The sequence below is a fragment of the Centruroides vittatus genome, unplaced genomic scaffold (assembly GCF_030686945.1).
Source record: "Centruroides vittatus isolate TY-2023 unplaced genomic scaffold, ASM3068694v2 contig_549, whole genome shotgun sequence".
NCBI lineage: Eukaryota > Metazoa > Arthropoda > Arachnida > Scorpiones > Buthidae > Centruroides > Centruroides vittatus.
In genome coordinates, this window is record NW_027122325.1 from 165,009 (window position 1) to 171,008 (window position 6,000).

Sequence of the window (6,000 nt, forward strand, 5' to 3'; positions counted from 1 at the left end):
TGGCGCTGCAAATCACGTAGTCGTTTAATTACGATGTCAAATGATTGAGTTATTGATTGGAATTATATATAAAAAAATATCAAAGTTACGTAATATAAAGTCTGCGCTTATAATATAACCTATTTCTCACAACAATAATTATTACATTAATACCATTCAACCAGTAACTAATGTTTAACGATAGAAGCAGTGGCAATAATAAATGTTTAAAATTTGCTACGTTCACTAATTCGTACGATTTCTTTAGAACGATAAATAATAATACACTATAAATTTCACTCGAAGAAATTTTTAAATTTCGATCAGAATATAAGTAGAAATAGAAAAGAGCTTGTCGTGTGTCAGGATGGCCGAGCGGTCTAAGGCGCCAGACTCAAGGGTTGTCCCTTCCTGTTTCAGGCAGGTTCTGTGAATTCTGGTCCACGTATGTGGGCGTGGGTTCGAATCCCACTTCTGACACGAGATTTTTTTCTTTTTTTTTCTTTGCTTTTTCTAATCTCTTTCTTTAAACGTTATTTGCAATGAGCATAAAAATGTTGTAACCTTATTTATTATAATAAGTCGCAAAATCAAATATTAAAAAATAATAATATTAATTAACAAAAGTTTTATTTAAAATTTTGATATTAGCATATATAAGTAAAGTAAAAAGAAAGCTAATTTTCAGTTAATAAGATTATAAGATTTTCACATTATAAAATTAAAACATATATTAACGATGTATCTAATCAACAGATGTCGCCACATCCTAACGTTTCTACCACTTCTGATACGATGCAATATCGAAGTAATTATCATTTATTTATTTACTTATTTAGTTATTTTATGTCGCGACATTAATAATAATTAATCAATATATAAAGAATAAAAAAATGATCAGCCTCTTCTCATATTAACATTTTCATAGATTTAATTAATTAATTACGTTTTTAATTTGCAATATTAATCCAAGAACTATTTTTGAGAATTTAGTATGAAAGATTGTCAATTCCGCAGTTTGCTATTTTATAAATAAGCAACTTCACTGATTATTGACTGATTAATAGAAACACAGTTAAAAAGATATTTGCTATCAAAGACTACTAAAAAAATTCTTATTTATAACAGTTATTATTGATTACCTAGATATTTTTTCAAAATTTTGCCCTTAAATATATAGCTAGAGTTCTTTTAATGATAAGTAATTTCAATAAAAACGAATGATCAGGGCCGTCCAGAGCTTGTCTGGGACCCTGGGATAGACCTAGCTTCTTTTGCCTCTTACGGGGGCTCTTTGTCTCATAGCAGGCCCATTTAGACTTTTGTTTTTCGAAAAACAATGAGATGCATAGAGTATTTTTTATTAATAAAAAGCAGCATAAAAGTTTCTATTTTCTGTTAGTTAAAAATAACGTTAATTTTATAGGAATAGGAAGCATATATTTTTCCTGAGTCTGGCTCAGAAAAAACTCCCCAGTTTTTTTTTTTGTGTAAATTTGACAATCTAGGGGGAAAAATTCAAAATGCAAGTATAAATCATTACGCTATTGTTTGTTTTTTTGGGGAGGATAGTTTTTACTAATAAAATACAAGTGTGAATAATTCTACAAATTATTTTAAAGAAAATTCAAATAATTTGCAATAGGCCTACATGAATATAAATCTGAAAAACTTTCAATTTTTATATGACTAAAAATATGTAACAGATATTTGGACTGGCAATTTGAAAAAACTGTAGACCTATAAAACCCACTGTTGTTCCTCTGTCCGTCTCGTTCGTCTGTCTATCTATCTTTCCTTAATCTCGAGAACGGGTTAGACAGATGAAAGACGAGACCAGATATGAAACCTTAGAAGCTGGAGGCCCAGATTAACTATATACGAAGTTATGATGCAAACAGGTAGTAATGTTATTTCAATTCAAAAATTTTTTTCGAAAGGTGTTAGATGACCGGATGACTCTATTGTTAAAGGAAAAGTATGATGTACATACAGTGGCAAGCCACTACTAATTTGAGGTGGAGAGCATATATTTTAAATAAAATAAATTAAAAATATGATTAAAAATTGCAGCCCGGCATTGTGACGACTTCACAATAAATAATTGCCCGTTATATCTAGTATTGTGTTTAATACTAAAAAAAAATATAAAGACATTTGTATGAAAGAAAACGCAAAATTTCATAAGTGTAAAGCAGAATATGAAAACAATCAGAATCACTATTGACACTACATTCATCTAATGCAGTGGTCGCCAACTGGTGGTCCGTGGACTATTGATGGTTCGCGAGGAAATTTTGGGGGTCCGTGGAAAAAATTAGACATTAATCAAATCAAGGTTATGCGAAGTATTACGAAAGAAATGCAAAATGCTTGATTGCTTTTTCCTCAGTTCATTGGATTTTTTTAAAATTAGAATCTAAAACTAAATACAAAATTACTGTTATCAATAAATAATAGTGATCAATAAATAATTAACAATAAATAATGTTGTGAATGCGAAAGTTGTCCTACGTGGAAAAGAGCCAAGAATCCATGAACTTATTTCAACCAAGCAGCAACAAACCTCACACTAACTTGTTATTATTAAACAAGTGAATGTCATGTCAATAAAGTAAAATGGAACTTTGTGATCGTTATTCTATAGTTGTTTGTTATTATTTAAAAAATACTTTTGATGAAACGTTGCAAACAACATTTAAAAGAAAGAGATTAGAAGAAGTAAAAAAGAAAAAAATCTCGTGTCAGAAGTGGGATTCGAACCCACGCCCACATACGTGGACCAGAATTCACAGAACCTGCCTGAAACAGGAAGGGACAACCCTTGAGTCTGGCGCCTTAGACCGCTCGGCCATCCTGACACACGACAAGCTCTTTTCTATTTCTACTTATATTCTGATCGAAATTTAAAAATTTCTTCGAGTGAAATTTATAGTGTATTATTATTTATCGTTCTAAAGAAATCGTACGAATTAGTGAACGTAGTAAATTTTAAACATTTATTATTGCTACTGCTTCTACTGTTAAGCATTAGTTACTGGTTGTCAACGGGATTCAAAGCTGCGAGTTTAGTGGTCCGTGAGGTCAGAAAGTTTGGCGACTGCTGATCTAATGAACCCTTGGATGAGTCGACAGAATTCTCTCTGATAAATTTTTTTTATTCTCTAATAAATTTAACATTTCAGATCATTTTTATTTATTTATCTGAGATGCTGCAAACTGGCTGTAAATGGATCTTAGATGATGAGGAGTCTGTCCAGCAGTGGCGTGCCGTCGTTGGAAGCGATGGAAGCGCCGATTCCACCTTCCAATGACCTTCCCTTGTATTTTATAAAATATAAATTTTCATATTTTAACGTACTTTGCATTAATTAAAATTAATATTTTATTATAACTGCATTATGTATCTTTTACAAATTTCTATACTACATGTGAAAAAAACGATAAGATTGCTATTATATATTCGAATAATTCGGTGGCGGAAGGAGTGTCGAAACCGGGTCAGTTTCCAATCAGCCAGTTTTATATAGGCATTGATTGGCACATGCGGTTTACAGAGCACCAACCTCACCCGGTTTAGCCGGTAGAAGCAACACACGCATAAAGCATCTAATTTTATATCACGGACCGGTTGTGGGCTGTTAGCTGCCTGCCTGCTAGATATTCGGCCGCCCTCGCCCGATTATGTGAATCACGAGTAGACTAGATCAACGGCGGGCAACCCCCGGCCCGCGGGCCAGCTACGGCTCGCGAAAAGTTTCTATCCGGCCCGCGAGATCTTTAATAGATTATTAAATTGGAAAAATAACTAATTAATAGTTATTTTTCCAATTCTTTGTAATTTTCGAAAACGATAAGAGAAATAAATGTAGTAATTAACTTTTTATTTATTTATTTCATATTTGCAGACTAAAAAAATTACGAGTCACAAGAAGGCGTCAATTAACTACTACGGTCCGCGGAATAAACGTAAAATTTATTCTGGCCCGTGTTATAAAAAAGGTTGCCCATCCTAGACTAGATTTATAACTTAACCCAACCGATAGGAGTTTACTGGCATGTTTTTATGATAGTTCTGTATAGTTGACAGGAGTTAAAAAAAAATCCATTAAAATATTTGATATATTTATTCTGCTATCCCATCTTATATTACTTACGGATTTCAATGTTAAACCGGTGATATTACGATTTAGTATGTCCCATCCGTAAGGGGATGGAGAAAAAACGTGTACAATTCTAGTACAGTAATAAAAAATTAACTGTTACTTTGGTTGCATCATTTACAACCAAATTTAATGAATGACACGCAGAAGGCACAAAAAAGCTCCGGAATTTATTTTCCTTAAATTTACGATCTATGTATTGGTTGTCGTAAAAATTTCTTTCCACTTCTTTCCCAAGACTACAGATATTCAAGTACAAAGTAATCGGTTTCAACTTACTTCTATTTAAGAAGTAGTTAAATAATTAAGCGATTAGGGAATTAGAAACATAAATAAAACCTTGATGAAAGAGCCGAAATTTTACTTAAACAGAAGCTTAACCGAACCAATCTCTTGCCGAGTACAGTGGGGTCTGATCTCTTCATAATATTAGATGTAATAAAGACAGAAATTTTTCCAGTTCAACGAGAGTGACCGAAAAGTTGTAAATTTTGGAAATTTCCGTGGACACTCGGTCCTAAAACGAATTAGTTAGAAAACGAACGACGGACAATCTGTTCAGTTTAACATATTTAGATTTTTACAGCTATGGCGAGAAACGTTTAAAATCTACAACAACCCCGTCGCGTGCTTTGATATATACTAGTGATGCGACAAAAGAGGCATTTGACATTGACCGGTATCGGCACCCTCGGGATTTGGCACGCACACACCTACCTGGATCGTCTCCGATTCCATTCATTAGTCACTCGTAGGGAGCTATTTCACGAAGTGGATTATTTTAAGATTTCAAAAGTAAAGAATATTTTGTTATTTTTATGTACGTTTCTTCACAAACTTATATTTAATTATAAGTTTCTTTAAAAGTATATTCATACAATTGAAGAATTTTTTATACTAGGCATGTATATTCATCACACATTTTGTTTTACCAAGTAAGTTTTTCTGATAATTTTAATTTTTGCCCTTACATCGTGGTTAGTGATTCAAAAATTTATTTTAAAAAAGTTTTGGCTCAAGACCATATAATGAAAAAGAAAACATTATTAAAAGAGAAAGACCAATGCTTAAATTAAATATAAATACGTCAACAAAAAAACTTCGACATTTTGACGATAAAATTTATGACGAATGGCGATTCTTTCGTAAAATTAAAGCAATTTAGAAATCAAAATAAAATAGAATTTAACATTGGTACACAATATAAAATAAATATTGAAAATTATAACAAGATAATTACGATTAATAGATATATCTAAATTAATAGATGTTATATGTTTTTCTCAAAGCGAGAATTTGCATTTAGAGGGCATAGGGAATTTATTGAATCTAATAACAGAGGTAATTATATTGAACTTTCTTATTTATTAAGTACGTCAGATTATCTGACTCAGATAATCTATTAAAAATACATTTAAAGAAGTGTACGGTTTTTACTGGCTTATCGAACAAACGAATACGAACGGGCCCTGACGCGCAATTAATTGATTGCCCCTGTAAGTCGGCTTTTTACAGAAACACAGCTTCCCTATCATCAAATGTCACGGCACGCCACTGCTGTCCAGCAAGTCTGAATTTGTCAGTCTTCTTGAAGTTTTCCTCGTAAATAGTTCCCTAAACTGTTGTGTTTGTTTCTCTCCTCTTCGGTTTCTTTCGCGTATATCCTAATTGGGAGAATGCAAGTTTCAACAACGTTCTCTTCTTGAAATATATTTTATGAAAGCTCACAGACTTTGGATACCCTGCATGGTGTTGGAGATAAACGTCCTGTGTCTCCCTTGCGTAGGCTTCAAATTTAGTTAAATTAGTTTTACGATCATAATTTATGCATTCAATAACGCTTAAATGTTTGTTTAAG

At 32.3% G+C, this 6,000-nt stretch overlaps 2 non-coding genes across 2 annotated transcripts; one reads left to right on the forward strand and one right to left on the reverse strand.

Annotated features, from left to right (window-relative positions):
- Window positions 1-340: 340 nt before the first annotated feature.
- TRNAL-CAA (transfer RNA leucine (anticodon CAA)) lies at window positions 341-459 on the forward strand. The gene is made up of 2 exons: window positions 341-378; window positions 414-459. It is a non-coding gene; the product is annotated as a tRNA-Leu (tRNA).
- Window positions 460-2,721: 2,262 nt separating this feature from the next.
- On the reverse strand, window positions 2,722-2,840 carry TRNAL-CAA (transfer RNA leucine (anticodon CAA)). The gene is made up of 2 exons: window positions 2,803-2,840; window positions 2,722-2,767 (listed from the first exon to the last, which is right to left on the reverse strand). It is a non-coding gene; the product is annotated as a tRNA-Leu (tRNA).
- Between the last annotated feature and the right edge of the window lie 3,160 nt (window positions 2,841-6,000).